Source organism: Xenopus laevis, chromosome 4L (genome assembly GCF_017654675.1).
Source record: "Xenopus laevis strain J_2021 chromosome 4L, Xenopus_laevis_v10.1, whole genome shotgun sequence".
Lineage (NCBI taxonomy): Eukaryota > Metazoa > Chordata > Amphibia > Anura > Pipidae > Xenopus > Xenopus laevis.
Window position 1 is genome coordinate 100,313,913 of NC_054377.1, and position 17,744 is coordinate 100,331,656.

General features: G+C 40.4%; 1 protein-coding gene across 5 annotated transcripts in view; it reads left to right on the forward strand.

The window, feature by feature from the left end:
* The first annotated feature begins 12,425 nt into the window (after positions 1-12,425).
* evi5.L (ecotropic viral integration site 5 L homeolog) overlaps positions 12,426-17,744 on the forward strand; it is a 106,201-nt gene continuing 100,882 nt past the window's right edge. For 3 of the 5 annotated variants that reach the window (XM_018258571.2, XM_018258573.2, XM_018258575.2), the window contains exon 1: positions 12,427-12,654. The gene's annotated coding sequence lies outside the window, so the exon portion shown is untranslated. Of the gene's footprint in view, positions 12,655-17,744 lie in introns of all 5 variants that reach the window. The other 2 variants (XM_018258572.2, XM_041590537.1) reach the window with 1 other exon arrangement.

Sequence of the window (17,744 nt, forward strand, 5' to 3'; positions counted from 1 at the left end):
GCAAAGGTCTGTTTATTTTGTGACCTTATCAGTGGATCATACGGACCATACACACAGCCATTCCAACCTGTGATCTTATGCATAACATATAAGATTTTTTTTTACACTGTCTGTATGTTTCCAGCCACTATAGCATTGCTGGTATCACCATAAATCCTTCCAATCTGTTTCATTTAGGAAATGTATATCTCTGCTAACAGGGTCGGGTATTGTTTCTAAATGAATCAGTAACCTTTTTTTATGAATCAGTAACCCTTCTAGCAAATAATCTAGACAGTGTAGGAATCACAGTAAAGGATGGGATTTGACGTCACACATGAGCTTGCATATTTTGGCTTAAATGTGGAACTAACACCTCCGTTTTTGAAAAATGTATTTAAGGGGGTATTAACAGGCTGACTGTGTTTCTTTTTTGTGCGTGCAAATAATGGCTGTATATTGTTGATAGCAGCGGGTCATCTCCAAATTGAAGGTTAGTCCAAACACTGAAAAAATGGCAGCTGGTCAATACTAACAGTGTGGGGTTAGATCCAGCACTCACAATTTCTCTCTTTGTTTCATGTACATATTGTTGCTGAATATTGCTTATAGCTGCCATTCAGCTGCGTTGCTGTTTCACGATAGTGAAGGGTACGTGAACATGGTTCCACCACTCATTTGTACATAATATACATAGTTGCTGGGAGCTCAACTATTGAAAATGCTCATATAGCTCTTTGGGACAGTTCTGTCACACAGTCACAGGTAATGCACATTGTTGCTAGTGGTTTAATGTTTTTAAATGTGCTTCAATATTTAGTACACATTAGACAGTGCAGGACTCATGTTAAATGGCTGGCCTTGACATGGCACATGAATTTATATTTTTGGCCAAAATGTGGTACTAATGCCTAAATTTTTGTAAAATGTAGTTATTCACACAGGCTGAATTTTAGTACTGGCAATTTTTGGTGGAGGAAAAAAAATAATTTAGATTCTTGGCCTTTGAAAAGTCCATATGACTCAAGAGATAGTAACTAAGAGAACTAAACCATGTTGCGTTGTGAGCTATGGAAACAATTGCTCCTGAGGAGGTAGCAAGATGCTACAAAACATTTGAGTTTTGCTATACTCCATGTTTATCCGTGCATTTTTAAAAGCTAATGTTTATTTAGATAGCGTAACTCTTGTGCTCTGTAAAATGTGTATCCTTTCTAAAGGTGGCCATACACGGGCAGATAAAGCTGCCGATATCGGTCGTTTGGACCGATTTGACAGCTTATCTGCCCGTGTATGGGGGCTTCCGACGGGTCTTCCCAATCGATATCTGGCCAAGATATCGATCGGGAAGGTTGGATTTTTACCCGACCGACCCGTCGGAGTCCCTTGGCGTCGGAGCCCCGATGTCGCCAAACGAGCGGATCTTTGAGTCTATGGCCACCTTTACTCTGTAGCTACTGCCTTGTCTGGAGGTGGGATTGTCTGTCCTAGACATGACTGGATCTGGGAAGTGGGCACTTAACATAGAGTTTTTCAAACAGCTGGTGCAAAGATGGGGCAAACCCCCAAGGGCCAATCTGATGGCCAGGGCTGGAACTAGGGGTAGGCAGAGTAGGCACATGCCTAGGGCTCAAAGCTGGGGGCACCAGGCAAGTACATTCTGGGCCTCCTACCCCCTGTAAGGTCCCCTCTTTCCATTCTGGTTGGCAAAACTGCCAAAAACACAAAACTTCCAGTATTTTCCCTGATGTATTGTGATCCACATTGGTAGCCCGATGGCTTAAGGGACTGCTGTATACAGTTCCTCCCTTGGCACTGATTCCAGGACTATTGAAGGTAAAATGCAAATGTGCCATAGTCCTTCTGGTGGTTCCCTTCTGGCCACGGTGGGCATAGTTCTCTGAGCTGATGCACATGTCAGTGGAGGAACCATGGATGATCCCTCTGTGGGAGGATATTCTGGTTCAGTGACACTTTGCATCCAGGGTGCCTGTCTTTTATGACCCCAAAAGGCTCCCTTTGTGCTTTTACATGAGGTGTCTTTTTCCTATTTAATGTGGAAGTTGACCTCTCTGGTGGGTATCTGCTCATCCTGGAGGGTTTCTAAACTTGGTGCCTTATCCTGATGCTCCCCATATCTGGTATTCCATAAAGATAAGGTGGTCCTTCAAATGGGTCAGGGTTTTCTCCCTAAATTGTTTTGCCTTTTCACATCAATCAGAAAGTGATTTTGCTTTCTTTTTGTCCTGGACTAAAATCTGAAAAGGAGGTTCTACTCTTTGGACCCTGTCAGGGCATTAAAGTACTTGAAACAGACAGAGCCCTTTCAAAAATCAGATTTGCTTTTCATTCTTTACCTTGGTACAAATATGGGGTTATGAGAGTCTAAAGACTTCATTGCCAGTTCTGGATATGTTCTGCAACTGTGGAAGCATACACAGTTCAAGGGTGAAAACCCCCTCCTATATATGGTCTCAGCTCATTTCACTAGGGCTGTTTGCTCATCTCGGGCATTCAAGAATCAGGCCTCGGTGGTGCGAACATGCAAGGCAGTAACTTGGTCTTCCATTACCAGCTTTTACAGAGTTGATATTTTGGCATCTCAAGACTCTAGGTTAATTAGGACTGGTGCCCTCCCAATAGATTTGTCCCTGTGTCCCCCTAGAAAAGATGGCAAAAAGGGGATTTTGTTACTTTTAAATCATTTTCTTCAATTTCTGTAAGGGGACACAGGCCTCCCCCACAGTAGACCCTGCTTCTGCTTGTTAATGGCTTAGTTCAGGGTGTCCAGTCCTGTCTTCCTAGAGTATTGCCTTGGTAGAGAGCTTGGTTACCAACTGAGGGAGGCAGGACACAGAGCCTGGAGTATAGGGGAGGGAATTGTCTTTAGTGCACTGTCTATGATGTCAAAGATCCAAAATTATGTTATCCAAACACCAGAAATGCAGTGCATGTTTTTCAACAACAGGCATTTGACTGTGAGTTGGCACATCTTGCACAGAGGGAAAAAGGGAACTGCTAGCTGGAATCTGGAACAGGAATCTTTTCCGGCAGGAAGGAAGATGAACACAGCAGCAAGGGGAAAGAGATTCTTTCATTTAGGAGAGAAACACGTGTAATGATAAGGGTTCTGTGTTGCAAATATTTTGGTCTAAAGCATTATCACACAGAGCAATGATTCATAAGCCATGCAGTTGTAAATAAAATAAAATATTAAAATCAGTTGATTTCTATTTATTTATTTTATGCAGATTATGACTTAATGGTTTGTTAAACATATGAATGTTGTGTACTGTAAGTTAGGACTGTAAAATCCTCTATGGTTAGAGGTTCTTTTTGGAGATTTGTCCTTAAAAATAATTTTATTGTCATTTTTATTTTACTAAGATTACATTAAACTCCTTCATGATAGAAGAAGTGTTAGGAGTATCATATTAAGTGGTTTCCAGACTGTAGGGCTGAAACAAACAAACAGAAAATAAAACAGAAAACCTCTGCCAAAGTGTATATAAGGAAAGACAATTATCCAATTTAGTCTTTGAATCCAGAGATTATGAAGGTAGGCCCCATCACCAGCCTAGATCAAAGTGATTGTGTTATTTAAAGCAAAAGGTTAAAGTAGGCATGCATCATTTGCCATCCTCTAGCAATACTGCAGGACTCACCCTGAAGTTAAGGGGCTTTAATGTAAACCATGCAAGAGGATTTTATAGGCCCATGACATATGAACTGACTAAAGTGGTGGCTGTTACCTTGTTAACCACTGTCCTTTTTTTACGAATATTATAAATGTATGTTGATTGCTTCTTAGGCCCCTGGACTGCCGCAATATGATATTCGTCAAATTTATAGTAAAACATCAGTCTATCATTAGAACAGCTAAGTGGGAAGTTACTCAATCCTACCATTCAACTTTATCGCTATCTGCAATTGCGACATGCTTTAAGGCTCAATTTGGTTCCTTAACTGTCACATGGGTAAGCTCGAAACTTGAATCTAGACTATGGGATCCACAAACCAAGAAACTGCTCTCTGATATATATATATAGGCTACTCCTGGACCCAAATGTAGACCCATTTACTAAGTCTTATCCTAAATGGTCTCAATATATCCCAGAACTTGATCATGAGAAATGGGAGGATGCTACTGAGAGTATATATGGGTCCTTGATATCCACTCGGCACAAAATGATACTGGCTATACACCAGTTATATATTACTCCTATCAGATTGAAACAAATGGGTAGGTCGGTGGATGGAAAATGTCATAGATGTCAAACCCTTAATGCAGGATTCTTTCACATGGTGTGGGAATGTGAGGTAGTTTCTCGCTTTTGGTCAGCAGTTGTCCACTATTTAAGACAAAATCTTGATCTCCCGGGAGTAAAATCCCCGTTGGTATGTTTATTAGGGGTGGTAGAGGAGTTGGTGCCTCTGAACAAAACCAGGAATCTTTTACGGGCTACACTCTTTTATGCCAAAAAGCTGGTGGTGATGAAGTGGATGAGCCCATATCCTCCCAATATCAAACAGTGGCGGGAATTAATAAATAAGACGCTACCACTTATTAAATTGACCTACATTGCCAGAGGTTCACCCACAAAGTTTGATAAAATTTGGACTTCCTGGATTGATGCCAATCCCGGAATCTCACTCCCAGACTCACCACAATAGTAAGTGGGACTCCCTATACTTGATCTACATATGCTATGATATTGACTTGTACATTTACTAATGTTTCGGTGCACAGCCTTGCATTTGTCTGTTTTTGTTGTGTGTTTTAAAAACCAGAAATAAACATCTTTAAAAAAAAAACATCAGTCTATATCCTGCAGAATATGCTGCTTTAAGAATAATGGTTAATAATAGCACAGGATCTTTCTTTCATAGAAGCAAGTCTAACCCATGTCCAATTGAATAAGTAACTAGATAATAAGTCGGATATGTAAAGTAATTGTGTTTCTCTTCATGGAGAGAGGAAGTTAATTAGATTTAATATGCTCTGGAAAAATTTAATATATATAATATGATTTATTACTAAATAAATCCAGTAAACAAATTATGTGGTTACTGGTAGGAAACAATTAAATATTCTTGCAGTATGTATATTTATATGGTTTTACTTTACTATAGTTTCAAAATGATGTAAAATGGGCAGTTTTAGGGATTTGGCATAGCTGTCATTTTTCCTAAAGGTCCGCATACATGGATAGATCCGCTCGTTTGGCGATGTCGCCAAACGAGCGGATCTCCCTCCGGTATGCCCACCTTGAGGTGGGCAATATCGGGCAGATCCGATCGTGGGCCCTAGGGCCCAACGATCGGATCCTAGCATTCTCAAAAGGGTGGTCGGATCGCGGGACCGCATCAACGAACAGATGCGGCCGCGATCCGACGGGATTTTTAAACCCATCCGATCGAGATCTGGCCGACTTTCGGCCAGATCTCGATCGGGGAAGCCCGTCGGGGGCCCCCATACACGGGCCAATTAGCTGCCGACACAGTCTGTCGGCAGCTTTTATCGGCCCGTGTATGGCCACCTTAAATCCCCAATAAAAGAGGATCTTGGGTATATACACTAGGGCAGGGGTGTCCAAACTTTTTGCAACGAGGGGCAGATTTGGTGAGGTGAAAATGTGTGCCAACCATTCAGCTTGACACCGCAATCGCTTCCAAGGTAGTTAGCTTGTGATTTAGGCACTAAACAGAAAGATGAGCAATAAAAAGATAAAGCAATAACAATAATTTGTAGCCTTCCAGAACATTTAATTTTTAGGTGGGGTCAGTGATCCCCATTTGAAAGCTGGAAAGGTGAGCCACTCTTTTAATCATTTTGTCCACAGGCTGAAAACCATATAAAATATGGCTCAAGACATCAGACAACTGGTGCATATTTCATTTAACCTTCAAGAAATCACAAACATTCCATCTCCGGGAGTGAATGATCCTGATAGCACTGTGCTGGCGGTCCGCATTATTATTAATTTCATGATAGAGGCTGCGGGCCTATGTAAATTTGAAACCAGGCCGCAATTGGCCCGTGGGCCAGACTTTGGACATGCCTACACTAGGGGCATCAAACCTGCAATAACTTTTTTTCTCAGCCTTGGTTAGTTCTTATACAGACTTGATGAAAGTTATTTTAAAGTTATTTACTGACAAAGCTGCTTTGCAGTGCTTGCTCAGCACAGTCATGTGATAAACTTGGATTCCACGTCATTCTGCTGAGGAAAAGGGAAGTGTACAAATATGGCTGGCAGATATAACTTCCTTTTTACAAGAAAAGAAAAACAAAAGGTGAAATCAGAAAATATGACATGCCATGGAAACTTGGGCTGAAAGAGTTTCAAAATGTGTCAGTGAACAGAGAAATGTGGCCTGCAAAAGTAAATCACAAATTCACTGTTTGTGAATATGACATATGTTTATGGTGTTATAAGGATATAGTTGCATTCCCTAACAGTATAAATGATCATCCTTCAGATTTAGCAGTGGAATAATGTCCTCCCTTTACTTCAGGACTATATCACACTGTGAAAGGTAGATACGTAGATGACTCTGGAGCTACAGCCACTTTTAAGCTTCAGTAATTCCAGGTCTGCTTCTGTGGGCTGAGTCAGTAGGACAGATTTATGAAAGTGTGAAATTAGAGCTCACCAGAGTAAAATTCCACTGCTCTCTATTCATTTCTATTGGATTTTTAGATTCTTAGTTATCAATGTGTGAAAGTTAGCGTTCTAAAAATTCTTGAAATTTAAAAATCCCATAGAAGTGAAAAAGAGAGGTGGAATTTTACTCTGACTCTAATTTTACACTTTGATAAAGCTGCCCCAATATGTGCAGCACACTTGCTCCTAAAAAATCACACGCAGACATGGCACCATCTTCACAATTTTGAGTACAATTTGCTACATATTCAGTTGTAGCAAATGAAAATGTCAGGGGGAGTTGAGCCCTGTGTATTAAAACATGTGGCACTGTAGGGGAAAATGCTGCACTCTGAAAAATTGAAAAATTACATTGAAAAATGTAAAGCGGGACAAAAAGATCTGGCAAAAATGTTTTGACCACACCCCCTAAATAACACATCCACTTTATGTGTTTAAACTCTATGGAAAGTTTAACCACATTTCTGGGGTTTTTCAATACATGTTTCATGTGTTATAGCACTTTTGCTAATGAAGTTGATGCTTAATGAAGTTTAATCTGCAATTTCTCTTTAATCTGCAAGTCACCGTTCTCCCAAGAGACTTGCTTGTCTTAAATGGTTACAATTGTTTCTAAGTGCAGGTGCTGAGTATTCTGGGCTCTCTGCCAACAGCTTTTTCTTTAATAAAGTTTCAGAAACGTTGTATCTTTTTCTGGTGTCAGTGAAGGTCAGAGATCAAACAGAAACTCTGGACGTTTTAATAAAAATCTGGTACTACTTGACTGTGTTGGACTTGAAGTCCCTTTGCTATCCAGAAAATCTGTGCACTACCCATTATAGAAAACAGAGAAACTTTTAGGGCAATGATACATGGGACTTTTTGTCACCAGTGATTAATCTCAGCTACTATGGGTGACAAAATGTCCCATAAGTGGTTCGCATGTTAGCTGATGGAGAGAATATAAGGGATGTTTTGTTGCCGCCTGCAGTTTTCTTTTAGTGTGTTTCATTTGTTACCCACATTGTTTAACAAACCAAAAAACTGAATGCATAGTAGGACTTCACAGTGACCCAATATATGTGCAAGCATTTGACAACTGTACACCTCCCCCACCCTTATCAGTTCCAAGAGGATTTGTGTCTGTGTGTGTGTATAAATACACAAAGCGTTACAATAAGAGCAAAAACAGTGAATAAGGGTTAGTTCACACGGGGAGATTTGGGGAGATTTTGACGCCTGGCGACTAATCGTCTCGTCTTCTGACTATGGAAAACGCATCGCCGCGTGTGTATTAGCGCAGGCGACCTTTCATTATAGCCTATGGGAAAACACGTTGAGGCAGTTCGGGGAGAATGTCGCTCAGAAGACGAGGCGATTAGTCACCAGGCGACAAAATCTCCCCGAATCTCCTCGTGTGGCCTTACCCTAAGGGCAATTGCAGACTCTCCTTTTCTGCAGGCAACTAATCTCCTCCAAATGCTTCCTCGCCAGCAATAATGTAAATTGCAAGTGCTAAAACATTTGCAGTGCTGCATTCTTCCGTTATTTTCATATATTTGTTGGATTTTACGTTATTAGTGTATGTATTGCTATTAAAAGCAGTGCTTGTCTGTCCCTTTCTATTTTCTTCCCAGGTGGCTCAGACTGTTGATACAAAGTAAGACAAACAGACCTTTCTTTGCTTTGCTTCTTTGCTGGAGAACTAAGTCTTAAGACTTTTACAACTTGTTTAAAAGGGTTGTATACCTTTCAATGAACTTTTAGTATTATGTAGAGAGTGATACTTGGAGACAATTTGCAATTGATTTCCATTTTGTATTATTTGTGGTTTTTGAGTTATTTAGCTTTTTATTCAGCAGCTCTCCAGTTTTCAGTTTCACTTTAAAAGCAGTGAACATTTTTAATAAATCTATATTGGAAAGTTGCTAAGAATGATTTTTCTTTTATTAGGCAAATGTTTATTTTGGAGTTCACTTGCCCTGTAATATGGAAAACACTGGCAGGCCCATTTTAATCAGCGGGGCTAATTTTACAACTGGGCTAATTTTTTTTTTTAAAAAAAAAAAATAGGACTAAGATTGTATGGATTTGTTAGTGTGCTTGTATAGTTTGGTGAGTATGTTTGTGTGAATTTGTAAGTGTTCCAATGTGTGATTTGTTAGTGTTTCAGTGTGGCACACCATTATGAGTCATTGGGGTTGATCATTTTGATGCTTTGGATTGGACTCAAAGAAAAGAATAGAGAGATCTCCCAAAATACCATAATTTAATGCAGGATAGCATGGTATTTTACAAATGAAAAATAATCATGATACAACAATAGGATGCCATCATACCAGTTTTCCATAATGACGTGTTTAACCTCCTCTTTGTAAATGTAACACCAGTCTCCCAGGTGGCTTTGGACAGCTGTGTGAAATCCTTTTGTTCAAGGACAGCTGGAATGTCAGCTGTGGAGGGTAATTTTCATGCACTTAAGATTCTTCTTTAACATGCTAAATGCTCTTATCAGCTTCTCCCCCCACACACTAAATTTTAAGCCTTTAATTTAGTGACGAAACTGGAAAAGATCATAAAAGTTTTTATGGATATCTCTCAGGCTTATATGTATTCCCTAGCACATACATTATACAGACTGTAGCTATACCAACATCACAATTGTCTATGTATGCCTACATCACATCTGTGGATATGCTTTCATCATACATGTGGCTCTGCCTAAATTAAACAGACTATGACTATGCCTGTCTTTCAATGGGTTTGTTCTTTTCCATCTTAAAGTAACGTTTACTGGCAAAAGGATAAATCCTTGGCATGATATATTTATAAAACTCACTGGAACATTGCTATGTTTTCTTCTAAAATCTCCATAGTAAAATTAGGACCAATAAGCCCAAGGCTTGATAATGAAGTAAATATGAAGACATTTAAATCTGATGTATGGTGATAAGGGATAATCTTAAAAGCACATAAAAGGCTAATCACGATCTATGGGTACACAAACACAGATAGGTAGTCCTGCACAAAATTGGCTGTACATGGAATGCTTTGTTGCACCACTTTGATTATCGAAAATAGCTTTGCCTTGTTGCTGCAAGGTATTGGATTCTGCAACTGCGTAAAAATGCAAAAGAAAGCAGTTTTGCATCATTATAAAATTCAACTTTTTTGGGCATACTCAGCTGCTTCCCAAGAGTGCCACGGCTAAGGTATTTTGCCTTCTTTATTCCACCCACATGAGATGCAATTTTGCATGGGTGAAGAAAAATCCTATGTAACACTACCCTTAAAGGGGTTGTTCATCTTCCAACACTTTTTTCAGTTCAGTTGGTTTCAGATCACCAGAAATAAAGACTACAATTACTTTCTATTTTGTATGTGTGACTGTTTTTGTAATATTGAAGTGTAAAGTGTAATTTTTCACCTTCTAATCCCTGAGTTTCATTAAAGGCAGCTGTTAGAATTGATACAATAGTTGCTAAAACTCCAAAGATACCGCTAAGAAACGTATCAACTAAATGTCGCATATTGTAACAGTTTAGAGTCAGTGCCTGAATTATTGATTTGCCAGACAAACACCAGAGGCAGGAACCTCAAACTTTAAACTTAGATTTGAAAAAGTGGTAAAAAATAAAAATTGGAAAGTGATTGAAAATAGTCTTTATTTCTGGGGAACAATCTGAAACCAATTGAACTGAAAAAAAGTGTTTGAAAGGTTAACAATCCCTTTAAACTGGTGGCACTTGGCGAGCTCCTTGCCTTTCTAAACACCATCCAGGTTTAGCCTACTTATGAAGTAGCTGGACCAGATCAGGAGCTTGGCCGTGCATGCAAAGGCACTTTCTTTTATTAGGGCTCATTTTACGTGTTGGCAGGACCCACCATCCAGAGGGCTCGGGTGACTGGTGGACTAAAAATTTGGGCCACCAGGGAGAAGAGGGAAGGGCATGGTGTGATTATTTTGGAAGCAAGTCTAAACATATTGTGCAAGTAGTAGTCTGTGTGTATTTTAAACAAACAAAAGAAAAAAAGATCAGTGACATAGCTATATATTCATTATCTTGTGGCAAAAAGATGGCTAATGTGATTACTAAGTGTGTTTTGTATCTCCATAGCATACATGATTACAATGCAGCAAAGTCCAAATGCCAATCCTGATATGTTCCAAACTTCTAAATGTATATGTTTCATACACAACAAAATGTTCGTTGTTATCATGTGAATACTTCTTTGTTATGCCAAACCACCAGTGTTGGCCGGCCTAATTCCTTGGTGAGCTTTAATTCTCATTTGACAGATAATTGTCAAGTGTTTTGATATCCATTAAACCAATATACCTATTTTGGTTTAAAACATGGCAATGGAATTAAAAAGTAGGAAGCCCTGAATATCAGTTACTGTTTTGGGTGGCTAAGCCAGTTGCATTTCTGTGCCTTTAGGTCCATCTCCAAATGTCCAAAATATTTAAGTAGACTCCTGCCATCCTCTTTCCAGGGCATTGTGATCTGTAGACTGTTTCCTTATAGTACGCTCACTTGCTAAAACTGCAAACGGTCCTGCCTCAGCTGTTGCAGAACATCTTTCAGTTCTGTAAGCTGTTGGAAAAATATTTTTGAAAAAAGGCCACAATGTTAAGACTGAAGGCCTGTAACCTATTGTCTCAGCAGTGGTCTCATGCCAGGAGGTGTAGGGGACTAACAAGTAAGTAGTCTGTCCCCAGGCCTGGATTTGTAGAAAGGCCACCAAGGCCTGGGCCTAGGACGGCAGGATTTTAGGGGGCGGCATGTTGCCCAACCACACCCACATTGGTTAAGTAACAGTGAGGGAGATATGATAGTTCTTTAAATTTCCCCATTGCTTTAGTCCCAATGATGAAAATTTGCACAAATAAAGTGGAGGGGACAGGGGCAATGAATGGCAGTGGGCCTAGGGGCTCCCACTATGTAAATCCGGCCCTACATGTCCCTACCCTCAACCAGGTCTGGACTGGCAATCTGTGGGTTCTGGCAAATGCCAGAGGGGCTGCTATAAGGTGCCATAGAAAGTCGTATTTAGTGGGCTGGTGGGGGCTGTTTCGGCCTCTGTGTGGACTGATTGGGCCTCTGTGTGGACTAATTGGGCCTCTGTGTACCTGAAATGCCAGAGCCTATTTTAATTCTCAGTCCGGACCTGCCCTCAACTGAGGCCTTTTAATGTAGAGTGTGATAGAGTAGGCACAGAGTGTGATTGTATCAGAATGTGATTGTATGTAGCACTGGTGTAAGTCTGTGGTATGAACCAAAATGGGGTCTGCAGAAGAGAGAAAAGACTTAACCCCTTTGTTGGAGATGGCATGGGTGGCATTTTTTGTTTGGGGAGGCTACCAATAGAAGATTTTCACTGGGAACTTATTATTAGAGTTGAATATTTGGCCACTGATAGGTTTTATATCTTATTCCCAGCCTATGGTCTTAGTTCTAACCATTAGCAATCTCCCCATGTTGTTGTTGTTAAGAGGAGCTGCTGCTGTTTTTAATAAAGCTGTGACTTTTGTTGATGTCATTGTTTTGGCCATTTAAAGAATGATGACTGTTCACTTGAAGGCTGTGTGGAGTGGTGTGTGCCAGGAGAAACAAAGATTATGTGCGATTGTGGGACCAGGGAAGCAAAGCTTAGGACGTTTAGGGTTTAATGGATTTGGCAACTACATGTGTCATAACCTCCTAACTGCCCACCGGGGACAATTATACCTCTGACTGACCCCAGCTAGTCAAATTTGCGTACGTTACAGCAAGGGTTAATAAGGTTCGCGCATGCGCCTCCGAAGTGGTCTGACGTCAGGCCTGTTGTATGGGAGCAGCGTCTGTGGCATAAGCAGCATAGAGGCGGAGAGACTGTGAGGAACAGCCGGGGAGTTGATCGCTGAGTCTGTGGTGGATACGGAAACAAATTCCTTGCGGCTCTCTAGTCTCTACTGCCTCGAAATTGGAGCGGATGGGAAGTTAATGGTTGTGCAGCTCGCAGTGTTGGGGAAAAGCTTTCCGAGGTAAGAATATGAAATTATATCAATATATATATAAATATATATGTGGCTGAGCAAAGATGTTTCTCTGTGGATCTCTCATATGTCTCATTTGTGCCCCCAGCTGGTGTTAGGCTACAATTGCCCCCATGTCTGGGGGGGCTGGGCAACATTTGGGGGGAGGGGGTTGTTGCAGTGAGTGCGGAGAAGCAGGAGCCCCGGGGAGATGAGGCGGAGGAGCAGTGTATTGAGCAGTGTATTGAGCAGTGTATTATGTCAGGCCCCAGGGCTCCATTCTGCGCCGGTGGCTGTGCGGCTTCCTGGAGAAGAAGAGAAGAAGGATCAGGTTTGTTATGAAGGAATGAGCGTGTTACAGCTGGGCCCTCACATAGTCTCCCTGTACAGCGGCCACAGCATTTACACACAACTCCCTGCACCCCGAAATTCCCCTACACACGGGCTAATCCTGTTACACTGCAGCCTCTGTCTCCTCTACACACGGGCTGCACCCACACAATCCACTGCTGCACTCCCCATTGCAATCCTCCTGCTGAAACTCTTTAGTATTGTTGTATAGGCTTCCTATGCAGCCTCCTGTCAATTGCAACTGGCAGCATCTTGTCTGCCTTTAGTTGCCAGAGGATAGTGGAAGTTCAAGTCCCACAGCTGCAGACAGAGCGCAGGCTACAGATGACTGCTGTGGGCCAAGCTAAATGCAGATTAGGTTACTGCAGTTTAGGAAAGTGATACATGTGTTCCAGGGAAGTTGCTGGGGAAGCACAGCTCTGAGTCACTTCTCTGTTCTTCTGCTTGACACAAATCAGTGACATTATTAGTCCTTGCTTACCCCAATGCTTGTGTCACTTAGTTTGGGATAGGGGTTCCCGTGCTCTGCTTTTCCAAGCATTTTCCAAGGCAATCGGCCAATCATTAAACTAGTCAGGCCCGGACTGGCAATCTGTGGGTTCTGGCAAATGCCATAGAAAGTCAGTATTTAGTGGGCTGGTGGGGGCTGATCTACCAGCTTTAATCTCTGAACCCACACATCTTTCTTCCTCTGGCATACACATCAGTGTTTCGGGCCGTTATCATCAAAGGAGCATTAAATAACAGTAATTCAGTTAAATACCACCACATTTTTTCCCCAAAGCTTCTTCCACGCAAGCATCATAAAGAGAAAGCACTGTTTGTCGACGCAATATTATTTTGATTTCCTTGCAAAGCCATAGATATAAAGGGACGTCAGACCAGCAAAGCAAAGCTCTCTGCCAGTCCCTTTTAGTCTGCATTGTTGGACATGCAATCCCTTATGGTTTTTATAGGGAGATTTTTGACTTTTTGGTTTGGCAGGTAGACACATTTCTTATACATCACTAGCCATAATAAACCATGACTTTAGCACTTTGCACATTTATTATGTCTAGTCAGTGATGTTGTATTTATTATGTAACTGTCTGGTTTTCTGTTGAAAAGATGTGTCCGCTCACTTTCCCAGGGTTTTGAAGGTCTGCAACCAGTCTAGGACCTACAGCTGTACATTCATATTATATACAGCTGTACATTCATATATATATTATATATATATCTTGCATTTTTACTAATGTACTAATGATTCATTTATAGAGGAGCAAGAAAGTTTGTAGTGTGGTACTCAGAGTGGATTTTTTAAAAATATATTACCAGTTATCCAGAAAGCTCCGAAATGCAAGAAGGCCATCTCCCATAGACTCCATTTTAAACAAATAATTCTCATTATTAGAAAATATTTCCTTTTTCCCTGTAATAATAAAAACAGTACATTGTACTAATTCCTAAAGTTTTAATGAATCCCTATTGATAGCAAAACAATCCTATTGGGTTTAATTGATGTTTTTTAGCAGGCTTAAAGTATGGAGATCCAAATTACAGAAAGATCCCATATCTGAAAACCCCCAGTGAGCATTCTGGATAACACGTTACATGCCTGTATCTGTAACACTCCATACTAGTCTGTGTGTGTGTTGCAAATACTAAACCACAGTTTGTTTATTCTTTTATAAAACATATTTTAAAAATGGGCACTTTTCCCAAAACTTGTTTTCATGCTTGTTGAGGCTCCAGTGCAGTATGCCAAACTGTCCTCCTTCAGAGTTTGTAAGGCAGGCACGTTTTCAAAAATGTAAATTTTATTTCAAGTGTGTGTTTTTGTAGTTGCTGTTTAGCTTGTTATTAACCAAAAGCTGCACTACAGGGGTCATTGGGGGAAAAAAAATAAATTAAATCTCAACTTGATAAGAGAGATGAATTGTATGTATGTATGTATGTATATGGGTGATGCTGTGTATCATTACTGACATTTCGAAAAGTAACAGAATAGTAGGGTCATGGATGGTGGTCATATCATGGTAACTTGGTGTTGTGTAGGTATGCCGACAGTGTACTTATGTTGAACAGTAAAATGATGGAGGGCAAGGGAAAAGTGATAAAACATGGAGTAAAGTCAGGATATCTGCTTATGTTAGCAAGGGCTGACCATGCCCAAAATGTTCATGGAGACTCTGAACTGCCGCCATGATACAGTGCTCAATTAACTGTTTTGGCTGCACTTATATATTGCATATTCTCTCTAGGTATTTCCCATAGTTGTGGGCAATCTAATTGTGGGTGTTCTAATATTATGTCTTAGGCACCAAAGATGAATACATGGCTTATGTCACACCTTGAGTTGTTTTTCTTATTGTTTTTTAGCAATAACTTTTCCCAGAAAGGTATTAAGATCTTGATGCATTCTTTAAATTCCTTAGGCGATTCTAGGTATGGTTTGTCTTTGTTGTTTCAGTTAGTGGTCCATTAAGACCTGCATGTCCCAGTTGGACCGTTTGTCATTAATGTCAGACAGATTCTATAAAATGAATTGAAAATAAATCCATTTTGTACTTCAGTTCTTCCGTTTCCTTTCACTTCCCTCTCTTAATTTTGCATGTTACTCAGAGCACTGCGTTTTCTAAAGTCGCCTGAAGTTTCATCGTGAGGCAACTTCGGCGACTTTGGAGAACGAAGCACTCTGAGTAACATGCATTCTATTTTGTGCCATCCCACCGGCGATTTTTATTCTAGCCGGAGGGAAGGCAGGGGAGATTAGTCACCCGAAGAAGAGGAGATTTGTCTAACTAATCTTTCTGAATCACAGCGCGTGTCTCTTCCCTAAAAGCAGCCATAGCCATGCCCTAGTGCAGGGATCCCCAAATCTTTTTCACCCGTTAGCCACATTCAAATGTAAAAGAGTTGGGGAGCAACACAGGCATGAAAATAGTTCTAGGGAGTGCCTAATCAGGGCTGTGATTGGTTATTAGTAGCCCCTATGTGGATTGTCAACCTACATTGAGACTCTGTTTGGCAGTGCATCTGGTAAAACTTGCCTCCAAGCCTGGAATTCAAAAATAAGCTCCTGCTTTGAGGTCACTGGGAGCAACATCCAAGGGGTTAAGGAGCAACATGTTGCTCACGAGCCACTGGTTGGGGACCACTGCCCTAGTGGTATGCATTAAATGCAAATGAGACTTTCAGTGAAAAGGTATTCGATACTGCTTTGGCTTGGTGGGAACACTTGCTCAAATCATAGACCCTGGAACAAGGATGGCCATGCCCCCCCAATTTCTATCGTTCTGTTCAGGGTTTACCAGAAATGTAATAGAAATAGTTACTAGAGCCCAGAAGCAGAACATATTTTCTCCAAACCTTAAATGCATGACACAATATGACTTCTTTTTTACATTGTTCTGAATGCTTAGGCAGACAGCCCAAACAATCAGAACATCAGGATGTTAAGTGGAGCTGTTGCTCCTGATCTTCCAGTGTTCCATACAGAATTGGTGTGACAACATTTTAAAATGTATTTTTTTTTTTACTACAATGTGTTATACACTAACCCTATATGTAATAAAAGACACTAAATTTGCACAGGAGCAGTAACCCATAGTAACCATTAAGATGTTTGCTTTTAAACAGTTGACCAGTAAATGCTATCTGCTGATTGATTGCTATGGGTTACTGCTCTTTTGCAAACTTAGTGCTATTTATTGCAAAACCCCCTAAATGTCAGATGATACTGGCTAACATAGCGTGCTGCATTTTTTGATTACACCTTTATTTTACTCTTGGATCATGCAACTCATAAATCCATTATGGCATGTTGCATGTTTCCTCTTTGCTTTGTGGCAAGGCAGGTAATGAGGTGTACATAGATTTTGTGGTTCAGAGCAGAAGCTTTAGGTTTATGACAGAACCCACAAATGTTTACACCCATTGACACACAGTCACATAATTTCACTTTTATGCCACAACAAAGGCCTATAGTATTTGTGGCTTTTTTTCTGGCTGCTAGAATTCATGATCAAGTTTAAAGGGTCTCTAAACCCCCCCAAAAATGTTTGGCCTCATTCTCCATCAGGAATGAATGATTGAGTGTTTTTAGAGCACTGTGCTGCTGATTTTTAACAACACATAGGACAGAAGGTATTAGACCTCTCAAAGGACAGGATTATTGTTCCTCACATAGTAAGTTAAATGGTTGTAACTCCTACTGGAATTCTTGCGTACGGTTTCTGTTTGTTGTCAATGCAGTCAAACCCATTCTAACAAATTGATGCACTCATCATCTTTGATTCATGTGTCACTTTCTGGACTTTTAGGAAAGTATGTAGTAACTATGATAAAACGCTGGGAAACCCATTTTTTAAATTTGCCCCTAATAGTATATTATATGTAAATGCTATTAGGAAATGTTGATTACTTGGGTTTACTGGCCATCTCATTTGCTTTATATGATTTATTTCATGTCCAATTGCATCCATGATCCAATCACTCACCTGTGTAAAAGACGACTTAATTGGTTTATTCATTTTGGTATTGTTTGCAGTCAAACCTGGTAAAGAACACTTTTATTTTACAGTTTGGCAATATGGTTGATAATGTGGGCTTGCTTTAGAATACTATTGATCTAGAGAACTTTCCAAAGTTTTTTATTTTTTTATTTATTTTTTTCATCTGGGAGCTATCTGCTACACCCAGATGTTTCAGAAACTGTTTTGGTATGATGTCCTCATTTTTAAAAGAATATACCCTGAGAACATCTG